Source organism: Callorhinchus milii, unplaced genomic scaffold (genome assembly GCF_018977255.1).
Source record: "Callorhinchus milii isolate IMCB2004 unplaced genomic scaffold, IMCB_Cmil_1.0 Scaffold2, whole genome shotgun sequence".
In the NCBI taxonomy this organism is placed as follows: Eukaryota; Metazoa; Chordata; class Chondrichthyes; order Chimaeriformes; family Callorhinchidae; genus Callorhinchus; species Callorhinchus milii.
The window spans coordinates 18,829,716-18,853,870 of record NW_024704743.1 but is presented as its reverse complement, the minus strand read 5'-3'; positions in this window follow the sequence as shown (position 1 = coordinate 18,853,870).

Below are 24,155 nucleotides of genomic sequence, written 5' to 3'. Positions count from 1 at the left end.
TCCCTCACAAGTGGAAACATCTTCCCTATGTCTACTCTATCAAAACCTGTCATCATTTTAAAGACCTCTATCAGGTCACCTCTTACCCTCCTCTTTTCAAGAGAAAAGAGTCCAAGTATGTTCAGCCTTTCCTGATGGGTTCTGGGATCATCCTTGTGAATCTCCTTTGCACCCTCTCCAGTACCTCTATACCCCTTCTGTAATGTGGGGACCAGAACTGCACACAGTATTCTAAGTGTGGTCTAACCACGGTTCTTTAGAAATTTACCATAACTTCCCTGCTTTTCAATTCTATCCCTCGAGAAATGATCCCCAATGCCTTGTTTGCTTTTTTATGGCCTTAGTAACCTGCGTTGCTACTTTTAGCGAATTGTGTATGTGTACCCCTAGATCTCTTTGCTCCTCTACCCCATTTAGGTTTTTATTTTCCAGGATGTATGTGACTTCCTTATTCCTTCTACCAAAATGTACCACCTCACACCTTTCTACATTGAAATGCATTTGCCATTTAAATACCCATTCAGCAAGTTTATTTGTGTCTTGCTGTAATTTGTTGCAGGCCTCCTCTAATAATAATAATAATCCTTGGATTTGATATAGCGCTTTTCACATCTTCTAGACATCTCAAAGCGCTTCACAGAATAGACTGTAAAGTGAATTGATTGTATATTTGTAGACAAAACGCCACAGCCAATTGCGCACAAACACATTGTGTCCCACAAACAGTTGTGAATTGAAAATGACCAATTTATTATTGTTTTTGTTTTGGAGGGATTATTATTATGCGTGTGGAGTAAGGAAACTTGCCCAAGGTTTCGCCCTGCCTGGAATTGAACCCAGGTGTCTCGCTTGCAAGGCGAGTGCTCTAACCACTGAATTATAGGACTTTGTATTAACTGTATTAACTATTCCCCCCAATTCGGTGTCATCTGCAAATTTTGAAATTGTACTGCTGATTCCCGAATCCAAATCATTAATGTATATTGTGAACAACAGTGGTCCCAATACCGATCCTTGTGGAACCCCACTGCCCACCCCCTGCCAGTCTGAGTAGCTACCCTGTACCCCTACTCTCTGCTTTCTGTTTTGTAGCCAGCTTGCTAGCCATTCTGCTATTTTTCCCGATTCCAAATGCTCTGACCTTGTTCATTAGTCTATTATGTGGTACCTTATCGAACGCCTTTTGGAAATCTAAATATATTAAATTTACCGCATTACCCTTGTCTACTCTTTCTGTTACCCCTTCAAAGAATTCAGTGATGTTGGTCAAGCATGACCTTCCTTTTTGAAATCTGTGCTGACTGTTCTTTATTATGTTTTCCGTTTCCAGATGTTTTTCTATTACCTCCTTCAATAAGGATTCCATTAGCTTTCCTACCACCGATGTTAAGATGACAGGTCTATAGTTCCCTGGGCTTGTTCTATGTCCCTTTTTTTAAAATATAGGTATAACATTAGCTATCCTCCAGGCCTCTGGCACTACTCCCTTTTCTAATGAGTTATTATATATGTGTAATAGTGCCTTTGCTGTCACTTCCCTCGATTCTTTTAAAATCCGCAGATGTAATCCATCTGGGCCAGGGGTTTTATCCTCTCTGAGTTTCATTAGTTTTCGATTATATCTCCCCTTTGTATCTTAAATGAATTTATATTATTTTCATTGTCTTCTGCTGTCATGACCACCTGATCCATCTCCCTGGTGAATACTGAGGCAAAGTAATTATTTCATATTTCTCTGCCATTTCGCTGTCGTGGACTGTGAGCTTATCTTGTCCATTCCTTCGTGGCCCTATTCCTATTTTGATTTTTCTTTTGTTATTTCTATGTCTGTAGAATATTTTACTATTTCTTTTTATATTCCTTGATAATTTCATAATTCCTCTTTGCCTTCCTAATTGTTTTTTTGACTAATTTCCTGACCTTTTTGTATTCTTTTTTGTTATGCTCTCCCTTGTTGGTTACATACTTAGTGAGCGCCTCTTTTCTGAGTCTCAACTTTGCCCTTATGTCTTTATTCATCCATGGCGTCTCATTATTATTTAGCTTTGTCTTACTTTTTAGCAGAATATATTTCTCCTGTACTCTATTGATCACTGTTTTAAATGTTTCCCACTGCTGCTCTATCTCTTTTTTTTGCCAATATTGTTTTCCAGTTTATTTTCCCAAGTTCCATTCCCATCCCCTCAAAATCACCTTTTTTCCAATCTATTGTCCTGCCCTTTATCATACTCATGTCCTTCTCAGTCTTTATCTTAAACCTTATTAAGTTATGATCGCTATTGCCTAGATGTTCCCCTACTCATACTTCTCTCATCTGCTCTGGTTCATTTCCCATTACTAAATCCAGCAGGGATTTCCCCTTTGTTGGGACGCTTACATACTGGGTAAGAAAGGAGTTATGTACACATTGAAGGAACTCCATTCCCTTATCCACCTTATCTACCTCTTCTAGCCAATTTATTTGGGGGGAGTTGAAATCTATGTCTTTTACTCATTTCCCTAATTTGCTTGCATATTTCTTCCTCTACCCCCCTTCCACTGTTAGGTGGTCTGTAGAGTACCCCTATTTGTGTGATTGATCCCTTCTTATCTTTTATCAATATCCACACAGATTCTGTTTCTATCTTACTGTTGGCTATGTCCCTTTTTTCGACTGCCGTGATGTTATCCTTAACAAGTACAGCTACTCCACCGCCCTGTTTCCCATCTCTATACTTTCTAAATACATCATACCCTACAATGTTTAATTTCCAGTCCTATTCTTTTTTGTAGCCATGTTTCAGTAATCCCAATTATATCTGGTTCCTCACTACGAATTATTGCCTCTGGTTATCCTTTTTTTCCCCAGAGGCTGTGCACATTGCTGTACAGACAGTTTACTTTATTATTATTAATTGTTCCTCTCATTTTATTTTTGACAGTCTTTTCACACTTCTATAATTGTATTAATTCCCTGACCATTTATATTCTCCTTATTTCTTACTTTTGTCTGGCTTGAGTCATTTCCTTCTGTTCCTTCCCACCCCCCTTTACTAGTTAAAGCCTTTGCCACAGCCCTATTTACCCTTTCCGCTAAGACATGGGTCCCCTTCCAGTTCACGTGGAATCCATCCCATTTATACAGCTGCTTCTTGTCCCAGTATTGGTGCCAGTGTCCCGTGAAGTGGAACCCTTCTTTCCAACACCAATCCTTTAACCACATGTTAACGTTCCTAATCTGTTTCTCCCTATTTCAATTTGCACGTGGTTTAGGTAACAATCCAGAGGTTATTACCCTTCAGGTCCTGTCATTTAATTTAGCTCCTGACTCCTGAAACTCCCTCTGCAGGACTTCCTCCTGTTTTTTTCCTATGTTGTTTGTCCCAACATGGACCACGACAACTGGATCTGCCTCCTCCCATTTGCAAATTTCTCTTCAGCTGCTTCGAGATGTCCTTTCCTTGGCACCAGGTAGGCAACACACCTTTCGGGACTCTTGTTCTTGGGTACAGAGGATGCCATCTATTCCCTTAAGAATTGAATCCCCTATCACAACTATATTTCTAACCTGCTCTTCCCTGCTTCGGACAGCCTTCTGCTCCACTGTGCCTTGGTTTGCATTGTGGCTCTCCTTCACACAGTCATTCTCCTTGTGCTCACAGGAATCAAATACAACAGTACCAGTGTCTGTGGGACCTCCTTCTCTTCCTCTCCAAGGTTCCACTACTCTGCTCACTGACAGTAGCACCCTCCCCTTCCTGTACCTGTGCTTTCCTATGGGGTGCGACCAAGTTCAGGATAAAACTATCCAGAAATTCCTCCCGCTTCCTTATTTCTCAGAGTGTGTCTAACTCACACTCCAGCTCAATGCTTCTGAGCCAGAGTGTGTCAAGCCAGAGACATTTCCTGCAGAAGTGAGAGTCCAGGACAGTCTCACAATCCACAAACTCCCACATATTGCATTCCCAACATACTGCCTGTGCTGGCATTTCAACTTATATTTTATTAATTAAATATGTAGTTCATTTCACACCTTCTTTCCCCTCTGCACCTAATTCCCACTCTCACCTTCTCACTCTGGTCTCGCCTCTCTGCTCAAGTGAGACTCTCACAGTTTTCCCCTTTATATACCCCTCAGACGCAACACATTCAGCCTGGTCAGCCAGCAATTAACACCTAATTAATACTCACCTAATTAATACCAGTAGACTGTTGATTGCTACTTGTTATTGTTAAGTCAAAATGCTAAATTGTAGTTAGTAAACCTGCTACATCTGCTACTTGTTCAGTTTAATCACAATTTTAATTTACAGTTAATATCAAGAGTTTAAAGTTAGTACTAACAAGTAATAAAACAGTAATTCTCACTCTCACCCAATTGAGGGATTTTTCCAGAGTTTTGGTGGGGGATGTAGTGGCTGAATGCGCGACATCCAAAGGTGGAGCGGAGGGCACAAGGGACAAGCAGGAGGCTGATGCCAGTCGAGAAGAGGCACCAGGTGGTGGATTGGGGAGTGAGGAGGTCGGAGAGGTAGGAAGGTGCTAGGGAGTGAAGGGATTTGAAAGCAAGTGTGAGGATCTTGAAGTCGATCCATTCAGTGGTGGGGAGCCAGTGGAGCCTGGCCAGAACCGGTGAGATGGGGTACGGAGTTTGGTCTGGGTAGGTATGCGTTACAGGACTATATAAGCATAACTTGTATTTAGTGCAATTGTACTGTATAATACAATCATTGCTTCTATACAATATAATTAAGCCTCTGCTCAATTCAAGGAATTTTACCACTATTGGGTCTCAATGCTATTAGGAAAGAAAGTCCAATGAAGTGTTAGTTCTGCTGGATCTGAGTCATGAAAATAGAGAAAAAAGAATAGCAGTCAAAAGTAAAGCACCAAATTCGAAAGAAAGCACATTTTATTGGAATGAAGGTAGACTTAGTCCAACAAGAACAACAACAACAAAATGACATTTGTATAGCGCCTTTCACATCGGGAGGACATCCTAAGGCACTGGAACGCATAATAATAATAATAATCCTTGCATTTGATATAGCGCTTTTCACGTCGGGAGGATGTCCCAAAGCGCTTCACAGAACACACTGTAAAGTGAATTGACTGTATATTTGTGGGCGAACGCGGCAGCCAATTGCGCACAGCAATGTCCCACAAACAGTCGTAGATTGAAAATGACCAATTTATTTATTGTTTTTGGTTTTGGAGGGATTATTATTAGGCTCTGTATGGAGTAAGGAAACTTGCCCAAGGTTTCGCCCTCTGCCTGGAATTGAACTCAGGTCTCTCGCTTGCAAAGCGAGTGCTCTAACCACTGAGCTACAGGACTCCACATCAATTTGTTTGGAGAAATTGCCAGATAAAGGAACACATTTTCAGTGGGAGATATTAAAAACATGAGATGGATAGGATACAAGTTTTACTACATATTGATTAGGAATAAAGGGATACTATCAAATAGTCCATTGTGATTCCATTTAGCTGGATATTAAATCCATTTAAGAAAAGAGATATTTACTTTAGTAAATGAATCAATATCTATGGATGTTGTGTTTTCTTTAAAGTAGAAATTTGAACCATTGGAAACTGCATTATAATGGGATCCAAAACAAGCTGCTTGCTAATGCTTGTGAAAAATTCACTTCTTGCTTGTAATAGGAGCCACATTTAGCTAACCTGAGAAAATCTGTATCCAGCACTTAATCAATAATTTAAAATATGTGGTGGTGTTTAATATGTAACAGGATTTATTTCAAACAGTAATAACAAGTTTGTCAAACTTGTCAATGACACTCAAATTAGCATCAGGCTTTGTTCAAATATATTTTTTATTGATGTGTATTCATATTGGCTTTAGGAACAGAACTAATTTGAACATATTCAGATTGGTTTGAGCACTTGGATCCACACCTACCCCGGCCCTTATTCAAAACTCTGCTTATGTCATAAACATTGACATCTGGCACTGAGAGTTATCAGCACATAGGGTCCACAAAGTTCTGAATGTTCCTGGAAGCTACCCAGACCAAGCTCTTCTGACTGAATAAAAGAATGATGAAGTGAAAATCAGAAGTCATTCAACATTTTATAGACAGAAATATGATCTTGGAATTCTACAAGTTCACTAATGCTACCCCTTCGTTCATGCTAATGAGTCCTCAGCTCTCCGAGACATTATCCTGCTATATAAATACAAGTTGTTGTTGTTGCCATATTCCAAGTTTGTAGGACTTTTTGTAATTAATCGTCTGATTTGAAAAGCACGTGTTGGAATGAGCCCAACAAATACTGTTGAAGCCTGAAAAATGTAAGTGAGTTAGCACGTGAGGGTTATTATTCAAGGAAAAGTGTTGAGGTGTGCGGGGAAAAATTTGGAATTTCACATAATTTCTGCCACTTTAAACATTCATCCCTTGGTAAACTGGGTGGATTCTACACAGTCTTGAAATCTGTCAATTTAGCTAGTTATTGGAGGTCGATTCAATCAAATTACAAGTCTGTAAGATCATCTTCTACAATATGACCAAATCCTTCCTTAAGTAATACGTACAATCACTCTCCAACTTGAGGAGCTGAACCCATGCCCAGTAATCCTATTACTGTGTTCCTAAGAGTTCCATAACAGGCTTCAAATTGGATGAGAATGCCTACAATGCAACTATCCAGCTTTTATGAATCTCCAAGATAAAATGTCTGTTGAAACAACAGCAAAATGTAAACGAGACACACATTCACTTTCAGAATATAATGCCCAGGGCTTGAGTAAACCCCTGACTATATTATATTCTGGAAATGAATATTGATCTAGCTTGTATCCTGCCTTTGCTTCAAAAAAAAATTTTCAGAACATGTTATATTATTAAAGCATCTAAGGCCCTTCCGCATGCATTTGGATTCTGTGACACCTCTCGCCTCATCAGCAGGACTTATAAGAGCAGCCCAGTCACTGGGGGCAAGGAATCATCCCACTCAGCTCCTCCCAAACCAGCAAGCCAAAGCTCTAATGGGTAGTTCTAGCTGGACGGGAAAGTGGAAAACTTGATCCAAATGGCGAGTTATGCGGTTTAGCCGGTTAGGCTCCAGCAGTACCCCAACACACACTCTGATGTCCCCAAGCCTTGGCATTTGCCAAACTGCAAATTGAATATCACTAATCATTTTCTTAGCCTGGCAAGAATGTAACAAACAATGTGGACAGACGTGTGTTGTTTTTGCTGCAGGATAGCTACCGGTTTTAATGAGGACCTTAATTCTGAATTGGGTATGATAGCTGATGGATGAGTAACCTTAGCTGAAGGTTAGTTGACACTTCTATAACGGTATATTTTTCAACCTATTTCACATTAACTTGCAACTCGGCAAGTATAATCACTTTATGTTGTCGGGGAACTGTAATTGCTTGTGGCAAAGTATTGCAAATAATCAAACAATGATATTATGTAGATATGGTATTATGTAAGTTTAGTAATGGGTTTCCACCCATAAATGAAAAAATACCGTTCAATGGGTTAGACGTGATGTTTTTTATGTGCAATTGTGTTTATTACAGCTATGCATCCTGTGTGAGGTCAAACAAATACATGACAGCAAAAACAGTGGCATCTCTCTGGGGTCAAGTAGGCTCTGCCTCTGCCAACCAACACCAATCCTGGGAGCTTAGACAAGCAGGGATGTGTATCTCTGGGGAGAGCTAGTGTACTCCACAAGTAGAAATCAGAAACTGTCATCTGTCACTTGTCAAAACAAAAGTACTAAGCTCAAGTCAACAACTTAATGTACATGAATCATCTAGAGCAGAATGGTCTGCTAAGTGAGAAGTTAATAATAATCATTGCATTTGATATAGTGCCTTATCACATCGTTGAGACTGAAAGTGCTTCATGGGATTTTAAAGTGGAGTATACTGACTGTATTTGTTGGCAGCAGCTAATTTGCACACAGCAATGTTCCACAAACAGCAATAACATGAATGACCAATTTTATTTTGAGGGAATGTTTGCCAGGACGCCAAGAGGAACTCTCTCACTTTTCAAATAATGCCGTAGGATCTCTAACATCTGTCTGAACAGGCAGCCAGGGACCTTGGTTTAATGTCCTCATCCAAAGAACAACACCTCCAACAATAAAAACACACCCACAGCATTGCACTGGAATCTTAGCCTAGTTGAGTTCAAGTGAGAGACCTGAGTTCAATTCCAGGCAGAGGGCCAAACCTTGGGCAAGTTTCCTTACTCCACACAGAGCCTAATAATAATCCCTCCAAAACCAAAAACAATAATAAATTGGTCATTTTCAATCTACGACTGTTTGTGGGACATTGCTGTGCGCAATTGGCTGCCGCGTTCACCCACAAATATACAGTCAATTCACTTTACAGTGTGTTCTGTGAAGCGCTTTGGGACGTCCTCCCGACGTGAAAAGCGCTATATCAAATGCAAGGATTATTATTATTATTATTATAAGTTCTTGACATAGGTCTTGAACTAACAACGTTTTGACTCAAAGGCAAGAGTGCTACCAACTGAGCGAAGCTGCCACACAAAAAATATTTCTTATTGCTAAATTTATGTTTCTATTTGCCAATGATTCCATGCAGTTCATATGGGAAAGGTATTGTTTACACCTTGCTATAATTTATTCTTTTTCCAGTCAAACACAATTAATAATAATAATAAATAATGCTTGCATTTGATATAGTGCCTTATTACATCATTGAGAGATCTCAAAGCGCTTCATAGAATTTAGATGTGTGTGTGTGCGTGTGGGAATGGAGGGTGGGCAGTGAAGCAGTCTGTGTTTCTCTACTTAGTTTGATTAGCCCTTGAATGATTGGAAAAAAACTGGAAGCCTGAAATTCCACTTCGTCCTAGCCTTTACATCAACAACTACAACTTGTATTTATATGTAGCTACTTACATAGGATATGCCTCAAAGCGCTGCTCAGTGGACACTGAGCAAGACAGACAAGGGAAGAGGAGCTGATCATCAGTGTGGGCAAAGAAGTAAGCTTTAAAATGAGACATAAAGAGGGGGAGAAGGGAGAGAGGCAGAACGTTTCAGTTGTTAGGAGTGTTATGACCCAAGGCTTGCCCAGCGATGGGAGCACAGAATGGGGCAGGGAACCCAGCAGGTCTGTATTAGCTGAGCCATTTTGTCTTAGAATTCAATATTGCTCAGAATTTTGGAAAACTTTTCATTTCTATCTTAATTTGGAAGACTTTTTATTAAAGAACTGCGTAAGAATGGAAAACGGCTTCCAAATCAAGACTGAAGTTAAGACCATTCCACAGTACTGCCAATGTTAAATTCCAATAAAAAATGGTTTTACAGGCAAAGACTAAATGGAAATAGGGGATACAGTTATTTACATCTAATGCTTTTGGAACATAGAACATATTTTGTACATATTGTACTGTTCCTGGGAAACACTGCTGCTTTCGATTAATTTTGTGTCCAGTGCCCTCACCGTTTCACACTAATTGGTTTGAAATATCAACATATTACTCTGATTTGTCCCTTGTGTTCCATAGACTTGTATGGAATAATGTTTCAAGAATCTGATGAATTGTTTGATAAAGGCTTCCCAGGCACAAGCAAGTGGGAAACTATTTTTTTGTTCCTTCTCCCAAGGAATTTTACTTTCTTATCCTAAATATTAAACTTCAACAGCTGCTTTTCATTTCTTCCTTGGACTGATTTGTCACTTTGTCATGTGATATCTGTCTGCTTTTGAATTGAAACAAGATATTGAATTAAAGGGAAATAAACTCTTAACCATACGCACAGAAAGCAGAGTGTTATGTAAGGTTTATCCTTTACTGGAGTCGTAATTCACTGGGAAGGGGAGACGAGCTATTCTTCCCCATTCAACAGCAACTTGCATTTATATAGCACCCTTCAGGCAGGATAGTATCTCAGAAAGCTGTACAGAGGTGGCAGAGCAAAGGAGGATGAAAGGATTACCATAAACATAATCAAAGAGATAGACTTCAGTTGGGAGATGAAGATAGATAAAATTAGACATAGTAAAGTTGCCCCTCTATTCCTAAGATCCACCTATTCTGGGAAAACTGTGTATCCTGCCATTCCCTGACATCTTTCATCTCTTAACTGCCCAACTCTGACCCTGATAACTATTTTACTACTATTGTGTCGATAATAATTATAATAATCCTTACATTTGACATAGTGCTTTATCCTGTTGTCAAAATGTCTCCAAGTGCTTGACATGATTTTACTGTGGAGTGAAGTGACTGCGTATTTGTAGGTGAAAGCAGCAGCCAATTTACACACCAAGTCCCATAAAAGATCAATGAGGAGAATAATCCTCAGGATCTTCCTCACTTAAATATTTAACAGGATTATTATTTATTCTCTTTAGATGTGATGTGAAAAAATTAGACAACTAAATAACTTGTATTTCACTGTTTTTTCAGTGCATTTGCATTTTACTGCATAGTAAAATCTGTGAAGGCTATAAGGCATCTCAACAACATGATAAGGCACAAAGTCATGTGCAAGGATTGTTATGAAGAGGTACTGAATGCAGTTATAGGATGGCTAGCAAACCCTCAGATAAATTCATAATTCACTTCATGTCTGTTTTGTGGGATGTTGTGCGCAAATTGGCTTCTTTGTTTGCCCACACATACACAGGCACTTCACCTTATAGCAATTACTTGTGTAGCGCTTTGAGATGTAGGCGCTATATTAAATCCAAGCATTATTATGATTAACATTACAGGATGAATGTTGGATTCTGAAAATTTCAGATGTATTCTGCCAACATATCGGAGACCTTTCACAACCTATTCCTATTACTGTAAAATAAATATTCTACTGAGGCAGTTCCTTCCCTTTGTTAATTACTAAAAAGCTGAAGCTGACAGCAGAGAAATTGTAAGTCCATCAATGAGCTTTGCTGCATAGGACTGATTGCATAAAAGAAGAGGCCAGAAACTCCAACTAGTCTTAGCCTGTAAAGCCACTTTGTCTTAACCTTTAAGATAACGTAAAACAGTTTTAAAATTCTTAATAACAGCCTCCAAATTAAGCCTGAATCTAAGAAGGTTGCACAATGCTGCACAATCCTAAAATATTTTTGCCCACAAAATATGTAGTCAATTCATGAGCGCTTTGAGACATCTCAAAGATCTTATAAGGCGCCATATCAAATCAAGGATTATTATTATTGTAAACCGCAGCTCTATCTATCTTCTATACAAATTGAAGCTGCAGCCTCTCACCCTCCAATATTACATTTCAAGAAGAAAAATGGTCTTATAGCCTAAGACCAGGTGGAATTTCAGGCCTTCAGTATTTTTATTGAGCTCTGCAAAGGTATTTTGAAAAAAATTATGATTAGAAAAATAAATAAACAATTTAAATTTGCCATTGAGCAGTAGAATACAATGAGGTAAGAATAAGTGGGAGGGTTAATTATGTTTGCACATATTTTAGAGAAGCTGCCTGATGTTGTATAATCCTTTACTAAATGAATATGGAACCATTAGGTTCCAGTCACTTATTAGAAGAGCATCTCAACTGGTTTGGAACCATATTAAGCAGAGTGTGTAGGAGTTATACATTTGCTTACAAAACACACACTTTACAGTAAATCCTATGAAGTGTTTTGAGACATCCTCCTCACGTAAAAATTTCTAATATAAAATCAAGGATTGTTATTATTTATATGATACACAACATAATAACTGACTTGTTCCGGATTGTGGTAGTCTTTTCAGTGTTATCTCATAGAAGGTTGCTATGGCTGAAATGTGGAACGTGTTTTTACTTTGCATCCATTTTATAATAATAATACGAAGAAAACTGTTGACCATTCATGGCCTACAAAAAGCTGATGTCCAATATATTTATATATTAAGAAAAGAAAGAAGAGACTTCATTGAAATTGAAGCATCTTATAAACCAACAATTGTAGGTTTAGGTGAATATGGTTGTGGAGTCCTGGAGTGTACTGTTTAGAGTACTTGCCTTGCAGGTGAGGGGACCCAGGTTTGATTCGTGCGCTGGGCGAAATCTTAGTCAAGTTTCCTTCTACCACATTCATTTGTTTACCTAGCAATAATTTGGAACCCGGTTCTTAGTTGATTGGCGGGTTGCTTTCCGGGAATAATAATCCCTTTTTAAAAACACAAATGTGGTCATTCAATCCATGACTGTTTGAGGGACACTGCTTTGTGCAATTGGCTGCCGCATTTCACCCAGAAATGTAGGGTCAATTCACTTTACAGTATATTCTGTGAAGCACTTTGAGATGTCTCAATGATGTGATAAAGCACTACATTGAATGCAAGGATTATTATTATATCTCTGAACAAACCCATTGACAGTATTAAAATGATAGAAAAGCATGAAAACCAGACAAAGAAATTTTCCATCATTAAAGAAGCAATCAAGATCAAACAAGAATATAATGTCATCAAAAAAAAATAGAAAGTAGCTTATTTGAACTAACAAAAATGGCACATGGAATGAAAATTTCCCTAAAAAAGAAAATGAATGGGAGAAGAAAATCATGCACGGTCAATTTCCAAGAGAAATGAAAGAATAAGGCTGAGTCGTGGAGTTCTGTAGCTCAGTGGTTAGAGCACTCTCCTTGCAAGCGAGACACCTGGGTTCAATTCCAGGCAGGGCGAAACCTTGGACAAGTTTTCTTACTCCACCCGCATAATAATAATCCCTCCAAAAACAAAACAGTAATAAATTGGTTATTTTCTATCCATGATTGTTTGTGGGACACTGTTGTGCGCTGGCTGCTGTGTTTCGCCCACAAATATGCGGTCAATTCATTTTACAGCATATTCTGTGAAGCGCTTTGATATGTCTAGAAGATGTCCAACAAGGATTATTATTATTAGATATGAATCAAAGCTGTAACTGGTTGACCTGAGAGCCCAAACTGAAGTTTTCATAATACCAGTGCAAGACTAAGGTATTACTGCCCTTTATTATGAAAATGGATCTTAAAGAGAAAAATTGATCCAAAATGTCAAATATGTCAACTAAATCAGAAACAGTAGACCACATTTTGTCATCATGTCCAGCCCTAGTACAATCAGAGTATCTGATTAGACATAATAATGTAGCTAAGTATATGTAATACAAATAAACATAATATTATATAAATATAATTTGCAAATCCTTTGATATTGATGTAAAAAACAACTGATGTGAATATCAACCAACAAAAGCGACATTGAAAAATAATGTTGCAATAACCTGGGACTCACAAGTACATACAGATGGAACAGTAATCTGTAACAGACCAGATATTTTTATAAAGAGCCTATGTGGCAGTATAAAACAAACATAGTTTGTATAGTCATTGGTGCAACTCGGACTGTTAATAAGACTATTCAAAAATAGCTTGACAAAATACCTGGGGAACAAAATATCAACCTCATGCAAAAAGTAGCTATTTTAGGAAGTGTATGTAAAGTGACAGTGTTATTGGTCTGACTGACCCATCACTGAAAACCATTAAGAAATTACCTCCACAGTGATTTTAAATTGTAATAACATAATAATAATATTTGCATTTGATATACCTTTCATGCCAGCACATAATGTTTTAAAGCACTTCACAGATTTGCTGTAAAGTGCAGTGACTACGTATCTTGCAGGTGAGAATAGGAGCTAATTTGCGTACAGCAATGTCCCACAAAAGGCTTGAGGTGAATGCGCAATTTTACCTAGGGGATTGCTGACCAGGAAATCGGGAGAAATTCTATTCTCTTTTCAAGTAGCATCATTGGATCTCTAATGAACCGTCAGACAAGTTTAACATCCCATCCGAAGGATGGCACGTCTAACAATGCTGAGCACTCCCAGCATTGCATTAGAGTCTCAACCTAGAAAATGTGAGTTCAATATCCTGACAATGTAATATCAAAAGGATATTTTTTTTAAACTTAAACATAGTAATCCTTGCATTTGTTATAGTGCCTATAATATAACAATGTCTCAACTTACTTCAAGATTATTACTGCCAAGTATAGTAACTGTGTATTTGAGGGTGAACACAACAATGACAACAAATTACAGTTGTATAGCACCTTTCACGTTGGGAGGACACGGCAGCTAATGTTCCAGTTGGAGGAGAATGAACAGTGTATTTAGTGTGGACATTGGGTGAAATTTCTTCTCTTTTTGAATAATTTCATGGGTTCTTTAACATCCATCTGAACAGACAGATGAAACTTTTGGTTAATGTCTCATCCAGAGTCTGGTACCTCTGACATGCAATGCTCCCCAACACTGCACTGGAGAATTGGCCTGGAGTCGAGAGGCTATGCCTAGACCGTGAGCACAACACTGCTTGTTGGCATGTTTACTGGTCTTTGTAGATGATATCGGTATTATTTGCTGGTTGGTAAAATTAGCAACATTGATGCTTACTACACTGATGCATATCAGTGTAGTAAACATCAATAATAAACCTTGGTTATTTTACCAGCAGAGGGTTACACTTTCTCCCCCCAACATCTCCAGGTCATGCATGGTTCAGAGGAAAACAAAACTGCTCAGTTTCTGAGGATCAAAATCAGAAGAAAAGCCCTAAAAACAAAAACAGAAGTCGTTGGGAACAATCAGCAGGTCAGGCATCACGTCAAAGAGAAGAACAAAACTTCTTCAAGGTAGGCATTCCTAGAAGAGAAGTGGCAGTGAATTAAATATAAACAAAACACAAAATACTGCAGATGCTGTAAATCTGAAAACAAAAACAGAAGTCGCTGGGAACACTCAGCAGGTCAGGCAAGCCCTAATATTGGTACCATGATAATTTACATTTTCTTTATTGTGGCTTTGTAAGTGCAGTGAACGAAGCTAATGGAAACAATGCCAGTTAGTGGTGAATATGAACGGCTTGTTTCTGTTCTGGATTTATTCCTTTGAGAAATGCGCTGAAATTGCCAGAACTCATTTTACTTTTACTCTTAATGGTCACTGAAGGAAAGGAAAGGGATATAGAAGAGATAATTGTTTGATGGCCTGTACTTTTAAGGATTTTCTCTTGTACTTTGTTCCCAACAGCCAGAGAAAATAGATCCAAGATTGTTAGCCATGTTGGCATGTATAGGAAATTAATGCAAATTAATGCAATGTAAATGAAAGTAGGAAATATATGGAAAATATCTCTGTATTTAGATTGGTTTAATTATAATTGGTGGTAATTAGATATGGTCAAAATAGCTGATAACACTTAGGCAGAATGNTTTTTTTACAGTGCCTTATCACGTTGAAACATCTCAAAGCACTTTACAGTAATTATTGCCAAATATAGTCATGGTTTCTGTAAGCAAACACGGCAGCCACTTTGCAGTCAGCAAGGTCTCACAAACCGCTGTAAGGTGAATGAACAATTGATTTGAAGGATTGTTAGCGAGGACCAAACAAAAACTCTTTTGAATTGTTATGGATTCCTAAATGTCCACCTGAAGAACAGATAGACGGCACCTCAGTTTACCATCTTATTCAAAGGACGACAACCCTGATAAATACAATACAAATTTCATGGTGTCTTTCATCTTGGTGGGGGAGAGGGGTAAAGAGCTGAGGAAGGCAGGGAAGGGAGAAGATGATCCAAAGCGCAGTGAAGCAAAATTTCATGTAAACAGGCATTTTTTGATTTGAAAGCCAGAAATTCATGACAACACTGTTCCTTCCAAGTAAATAATTTGTAATCCTTTAGGTTGGTTCTGTTAATAGTAGTCACTCAATGAAGTACAGTCCAGCTGCTTAATGTAACACGCAAGTATTATCGACTGTCAGGTTAAATTAATTTTGAATTCTGTAGTGCCATATCATGTTTATGAGATTGAATTGGGGATTCTAAAATAACTGCAGGCAACATTTCAAAAATGTCCTGCTCTTTGATTTCAAGTAAGAAGACTTGCAAGAAATATTATTTTTGGCAGAGCTGTACTGTGGCAAAATTGGTTCTTTAATATTATGCCATTGAGTTTAGATCTAATATAGGAGAACTTCAATTCCAATAGGAATAGGTTTTACAATTGTATTGCATTTCATGGAATCATAGAATCATATAATTTTACAGCACAGAGGGAAACCATTAGGCTTATTGTGCCTGTGCTGGCTCTTTGAAAGAGCCACCAAGTAGTCTCATTCCCCCGCTCTTACCCCATAGCCCTGCAAATGTTTCCTTTTTAAGTACCTATATTTAATTCCTATTTGAAAGATATTATTGAATCTGCCTCCACCACCCTTTCAAGGCAGTGCATTCCAGACCTTTGCAGACTGCTGCATAGGTTTGTCAAACAATTTGCTCTTTAAGTTGTTAGTTCTCTGCTCATTTTTATAAAATGTAAATTGTGATTAGAATTTAATGTAAACCCAAAGATTACTGAATGGTATGTGTTTATTTTTAGTGTTAAAATGTAGTACTCTTATGTGCGCATTCCAAAACACAGGAATTTCCACGTGTAGATGGGATGCACGGATCTTTGTTTGATTTGCATACTTTAAGCACGGTGATGGGTTTCTGCATGTGTCAGACATCCGGCTGAGCAAAAACATTATATGCAAATTATGTGTAGTTGTTTCAGTGCCTTAATGGGATTAAACCCAGAACAATACTTTCAGAAGCATTGAGGCAACAGAGCAAGACGACACAGGTTACCGGTTGCAAAGGACAATTTCAGGACATATACTGCAAAGTATTTATTTATCCTGAGGCTAATTAAAAAGTGAAATGTGGTTGAGACTCGATGCTGGACTCTTTTTAAGTGCTTGCTGCTGTGATGGGAGGACGCAGAGTGATTACTCTGGAAAGATGAGATCGGATGAGCTAAAGGTCCTGAACTGATCTTGTGTAATCTTTTGAGGTGTCTGTCAAAATGTGTTTCAAGAAACTGGACTAATTAGCATTTTTCTGGTTACCATTATGTTCAGTTCCCTTTGTGGTTGGTAGCACTGTACCATTAACAGTAGAGCCTACAAACAGGCCAGCCAGGTCACTCTGAAGTGAGGATGGGAGTAGTTTATCACAGGCACTTTTGCCAGAATTTTCATTGGTGTTAGGTGTTTGCTATAATGGACAATTCTTGCCCACAGTGACCTGTTTTCTGAAGAATTATATTTAACTGCACTTTTTTTAAAAAACAAGACACTGTTATGTATGCCAGCAGAAGCTTTGTATATCTGAACAGTGGAGTGGGGGGAGGGTGCGGAATGTAACATAATCTTTATATTACCCAGGATGTAACTTTATCCAACGTGCAGAGGGACACTATTAATAGCTTTCACATCTGCTCTTGGAGTGTGGCATTAACTTACTATTTAAACAATAACAATAATCTTGCTTGGAGTCCCTTGCAATGATAAAGCAAACTGTACTTCAGTCCAGTTTTAGTCTCCAGATGTCTAATCAGAATAGATATTTCCATATTTCTAATGGATAATGTCTAGCCACTACTCCCCTGGGCCGAGGGGGTAACCGAGGCCTCTTTGGACCAGAGTTGCCTCCAAGGTACAATTTCTGGCAATGGAATATCAAAATCAGATTAGTCAGCAATTCCTGATCCAGGAAAGTCTGTAGTACTCCAAGGAAATGTTGACAACATGCCAGCCAGCCTGGCTCACTAGCACGACAGAGAGGATCAGAGCAGGCACTTGGGACAGGGATTCTTCCAAATCAACTCCTATTAACCTTGCAAGCCAAAGTCCCAATAAATAAGGAAGTCCTAGTTATACAAGAAGCAGGCAATTGCAATGACAAATTCTATGCTGTTAGCTGGTTAAACTCCAGCAGGATCCCCAATGCTCCTTTTGCGATCTCCAAGCTTGGATTTTAGTGAAACTGTATCTAACATTTAGAGATTAGGTGAGCAGCTTGCTTTTCTGCAGGGAGAAAGTGTGCACTCCCATAGCAGACAAATGGAAACCATACAGATATGGAATGTTCCATAGATTGGTTTGGATGCTTTTAAGCATGGTGATTGGTTTACATGTGTGTCAAACACTTAGTTGACCAAATCTATCTCTGGTCCCTACAGTACAGCTAGAAAGGTGAATGATGGTGGGGAGATTTAGACTGAGAATTGGCTGGTCTATAAAGTAGGTTTAGTGATCACCTGCTATATCCTGCCTTTTCCTCAAGAATTTTATTTCTATTGAGCCTTATCTTACTGTCTACAATTTTTTAAAACCCAAGCTTGGCATTACTGCACCCCCCTTTTGTCCTCTCTCCAACCCTTCTCAGCGTCAATAGTGTCTGTCACTATAAATAAGGCCTTTGACACAGGTTACACAGGTTTTAAATCATACAATTATCATTATTTTATGATGTGGTAATTTATAATTATCTGTCGTCATACAATTGCCCATTTGAAACAGCTGCAGTTACACACAGTTTGGGTAAAGGGGCAGCAGGTCTTCATAAAATTTGGGGTTGCATTCCGGAAGGCCAGTGTAAGAGAAACACTGGAGTTTGGAAATCTGAAAAAGTAACAAGATCGTAAGATTATTCTGAATTAAAAAGGCTTTTCAACCCATCCAATCTCATCCTTCCAGAACACCCACCTACTATACTCACAGTACACCATCAACCTGTATTTGAAATGCGTGCAGTGTCCTGGCCTCTACCACCCTTCCTGGCAACCTATTTCAGTTGTTGTTTACGCTTTGGGTAAAAAAAAACTTCCCGGTTGTCTGTCCTGAAATTGCTCTTTGCAACTCTAAACCTATATACTCAGAGTCTATCACATTTGCAATTCACCGTTAACTGATAGCTTCTTATTCATTGATCCCCTGTTGTACTTCACTGACGTAATCCCTTTACAAAGTTACTTTACTGTTAAATTGTCTCAAATGATCATTTCCTGATTCAAAGCTGATTTTCCATTAATGGTCATCGAGTAACTGAACTGCTGAATGACTGGGTTGCTGAAGAAACGTAACACCTGAACTGATGACTTGTCATCTTATTTCACCCAATTGCAAACTGATCACTTTATTTCCCGAATGAATGAGTTGCTGACTGAAATATAACCTGCTGAAGTGTTACGTAAATGTACTTCTTGACAGATCAATTGCTAAATTAATCAAACACAGAACAAATTAATAATCAAAGTCACCTTTGAATGCGTTGCTGAATGTTAAATTACTGTCAAACTCATCTCTGTGTTTTATGCTGTCAAATTTGTTCTGCATATATTTGGCATTAAATAAATCATGAAATAAATGATTTGCTAAATAAATTAAGAATACAAGAAAAGGATGAGAAAAGTGGTCTGAGAATCAAGCACTTCACAGATCATGCACATTTTGTATGAATAAATAAGACTATTATAATAACAATCCTTGCTGAAATGATGTCTCAAACATTCACATTATTCACGGTAAAGTGTAATGACTTTAGATTTTGCAGACCAATGCAATAGTCTAATTGCATGTGTTACGTTCTCAACAAATGTATCTCAATGTATAGAACACTTCCTGTAGCTCAGTGGTTAGAGCACTCGCTTCGCAAGCGAGACACCTGGATTCAATTCCAGGCAGGGTGAAACCTTGGGCAAGTTTCCTTACTCCACACGTCTAATAATAATCCCTCCAAAACAATAATAAATTGGTCATTTTCAATCCACGACTGTTTGTGGGACACTGCTGTGCGCAATTGGCTGCTGCGTTTTGCCCACAAATATACGGTCAATTCACTTACAGTCTATTCTGTGAAGCTCTTTGAGACGTCGAAAAGACTTGAAAAGCGCTATATCAAATGCAAGGATTATTATTATTATAATTATTATTTTAGGTCTCCAGTTAGACAATCCAACACACCAAAAACCCTCTACTTAACTGTTAAACTGTGCTTCCTGCTTTCTCTCCCTCCTGATCTCCTTCCATTGGTCCTTAGTCAATTGGTGCTTTTTTATTAATTAGTATCCAACATTTTCCCCTTTTTGATTTCCTCTTTTTTTCTTTGTATCTCAGTCTTGTTCAATTATTCTCCTTGTTGGTTTTATTACTCTCCCTGATCTGGAGGTTCTCAATGTTTCCGGCAAACTTGGATCTTCCTTCTATTCTTCTTTTTCTTCCTCTGTCCTTCTTTGGCATATTTCCCGTGAACCTCTTCTGGTGCCTCTTTTCTGTTTTTAGACCACCCCTTTTTCAGCATTGTCTGAATTGCGGTACTTATCCTATCTCTTTTGTTTGCTTTTCTAATCTCTTTCTCCTGTCTTGTTGTCTTTGCCATTTCCCATACCTAGAATTCTTTTTCTAATTGCTCCTCATCTTCGTTCACCTTTTGATTGGTGGCTCGACTTAGTACGACTGCCACATATAGTGTTTCCCAGGTTTGTACTGAAATTCAATACTATATCTCTGTGGCCGTATTCTCATTCTTTGTAGTCTTGGTGGTGTTTCATTGAGCCCTTTTCTCAGAATGGCCTCTAATGATTGATGATCATTTACCATAATCACTTTTTTCCCCAAATGTATATTGCTATCTTTCACATCCAAACACCACAGCTAAACACTCTTTTTCCATCTGGGCATATCTTTAATCCCTCCAAAACCCAAAACAATAATAAATTGGTCATTTTCAATCTACGACTATTTGTGGGACATTGCTGTGCGCAATTGGCTGCCGTGTTTGCCCACAAATATACAGTCAATTCACTTTGCAGTGTACTCTGTGAAGCGCTTTGGGACGTCCTCCCGACGTGAAAAGCGCTATATCAAATGCAAGGATTATTATTATTATTATTATTATTTTCTCCCTTTCCGAGAGAGTCCTGGATGCATATGCTATGATTTTTCCTCTTTGTATTACTACTGCTCCTATTCTGGACTGACTTGCATCCACAGATATTGTCACTGGTGCACTTATATCATAAAATTTTAATACTGAAGCTTTTGATATGGTCTCTTTCATTTTATTAAGTGCTCGTTGCTGTTCCTTTTCCGATATTAATTCTGTTTTCTTTGACAAGCTCTCTATGATTTCAGTAACTTTCAGAATGAATCTCTCCACCCAATTCACCATTCCCATTAGTCTTTTTACTGCCTTCTTATCTGTAGGTGCAGGCATTTTTGTGATTATGGTTACTTTTTGTGGATCAATTTTCAACCCATCCTGGGTAATGATGTGTCCCAAATATTTTACTTTACTCCTATCCGGCATTTCTCTTTGTTCAATTTTACATTTTCCTGCAAACATTGTTTTAGTGCCTGCTTCAAACTTTCATCGTGTTCCTTTCTTGTCCATCCATACATTAGGATGTCATCAATATAGTATATGACTCCTGGTATTCCTTCTATTAGTTGTGACAGTTTTTTCTGAAATACCTGTTGAGTTGATGCCGAATGGCATTCTGTGAAAGCAATATCTCCCGTAAGGCGTCATAAATGTTGTCAAGTATGTACTTTCCTCCGACAATTTGACTTGCCAATATCTGGATGAACAGTCTAATGTCGAGCTCCATGCAACAATGCACGAATATCCTCTAAAGTAGATATCGCAGTGTTCCCTTTTTATTGATTTGTTCAATTATTGTGGGTCGAGACATATTCTTAACGATTTATCCGTTTTTTTTCTACAGCTACCACGGCACTTCCATAATCAGTGGGTTTCTCTACTTTTTTTTATTATCTGGTCCTTTTCCATTTTATATAATGTTTTTTTTAGTCTCTTTTTCAGTTCTTCTGACACTCTCCTAAGCTTTACTGTTTTTTTAATCTTATTGTGTATTCCCTTTTCATCAGTCTCCTTTTTCCAAAAACTTTATTTTTTTCAGTATTTCTTCTGCTCCAGAAGAGCTTTCTTCTGTTTGTAGTTTTTTGTCTCCACACTCTGAATTCTTTTTAGCAATCCCATTTCAATGATATCTTGCAGGAATCCCATCACTTGGACCAGGCTCTGTCGCTGTCGAAGTGCGGGATCCAGCACTCCTGCAGGAACAGAACATCGGTATTTACCCTGGACAGGTACTGGAGTGTTGCAACACAGTGTGTTTTATCATATACACTGGGCATGTTCAGGGTACCCATCCTCGGTGACATCTTACCCTATACTTACCACCTTTTCCTTGTCCCCTTCTTTTCCCCGTCTCCTGCTTGGATCTATTCCCAACCCCTTTGGGGGACCTGACAGGTCTTCTCTTCCCTCTGCTGCCCTCGGTGCTGGGGGTTTCCGCCCTCCACTCCAAAGGTCTCTCGTTCTCCGAGACGCTGCTCTCCTCTCCACCTCCCCGACTTCACCTTCCCCGCTCTCCTTGTGGCTTTCTGCCGAGCCTTTGGGTCCTGCCCGCTCTGCCTCACGGATTCCCAATGCGGCTTCCCTCCGCGGACTCACAACTTCCCACCTTGTCTTTTTTCCCTAACTCCTCCGGTCCACTACTTCCCGTCGTGGTTTTGGGCCCTATCTTCTCTGCCCCATGGCTTCCTACCGCTGCTTTGGGCCCTATCTTCTTTGCCCCATAGCTTCCCACTGAGATCTCACAGCTTCCCACCAGGTCTTCACCACCATCCACTTTTGGCTTCACTTCCATCTCAGTTCCTGCCATCTTATTTCCACTCCTCCCTCTATCCTTCTCTATTATTTCCCCACTTTGCTTCTCACTTTTCTCTTCCTCTCTTTTCCTCACCACTTTCTCAGTCCTACTTTTCTCTCCTTTCCCCTTCTCCTCCCTTCCGCTACTTTCACTTCTCTTTCCTCCCCCACCATTTCTCCTCACACCACTACCATTACTTTTCCCTCTCTCTCTCCTGTCAGCTTCCCTGCCATTTTCACTTCTACTTCTCGGTCTATACCCACTCTATCTTTCCTGCTTTCATATACCTTATCCTCAATTATTTCTCCTTCTTCCACACTACTACCCCTCTTCTCTTTGCTCTCCTTCCCATTCCTATTTTTTTCCCAATGACTATGACTAGGCAAAAAAAAAAATTTACCTGGGTTTCCCTAAACAGGGAAAAACCCAGACTTTTGCCTGTCCTTTTAGGCTTAGCCTGATATCAGATCCCTTTTCCTCTATAATTTTTTTCCCCTTACTTCAAAATCTTTTATCTCAGGTCTCCAGTTACGCAATCCAACAGCCACACCAAATACCCTCTGCTCAGTTCTTCCTGCTTTCTCTTCCTCCTGATCTCCTTCCATTGGTCCTAGTTAATTGATCTTTATTTATTAATTAGTATCCAATAGCATGCAGCAATGTTCCACAACAGCCATGAAGTACATGACCAATTTTATTTGGCAGAATGTCGGCCAAGTCTCATTTGAGAAGGAGAAACTCCTTTCTCTTTTTCAGTAGTGCATGGGATATTTAACTTCCATTATGTCTTCCAGATACTCTCACAATTTGCATCTGATACGCTGTGTCGCTTCACTCTTTTATAAACTATCACTCACTCTGCTCATTACCATTAATCAATTCCCAGTCCCTCACCATTTGAACAATTGCTTCCTTAAACTGTGATCGGTTGCCGTCGTTACTGTTTGTATTCAGAGACCTGTTTGTGCGGGCTGCAGTCGGTTTCCTCACTCACGCTTTCCTTTTGCGTTTGGGTTCAGTCATGATCTTCAGAAACACAATACAGTATTTCTCATGAATTTAGCTTTAAGGCTTGGATTATAAGATTATGCAAAGTTTTTGGAAATTTGTGAAATGCCACTGATATATTCAGGGTGGGGGGCTCATGCAAAGTATATACACTGGCACGCACTTGTTGGGCCGAATGGCCTGATTCTGTGCCATAGTACTCTATGTAACTCTATGTACTTGCAAACAACTTGCAAATATTGAATCCTGCCAGTAATCAGATGAACATCTGCCTAACCAGATGCCCCCACAGGTGAACTTCACTCTTCTTTCATGGGAAAAGACGATAAATGAGGTGATATTTGCACTCTGTGCATAAATGTAACAAGATTGATTAATCTACGCAGTGTGACAAAATAGGCAACCATTGCCTCCATGTAAATCATGACTATACATTTACAAAGTTCTGAGTTGTTTGAATGTATTTTTTTATTCAGGAACACGAGCTACGCTTTAAATAACATACATGTGAAGATCCAAACGATAATGTTAGAATTAGATGTTGATATAAAGAGATTTGCATATTATCCTCCCAGAAATTATACCCTTTGTTACAAATATATTTCATAGTATTTTAATATCAAG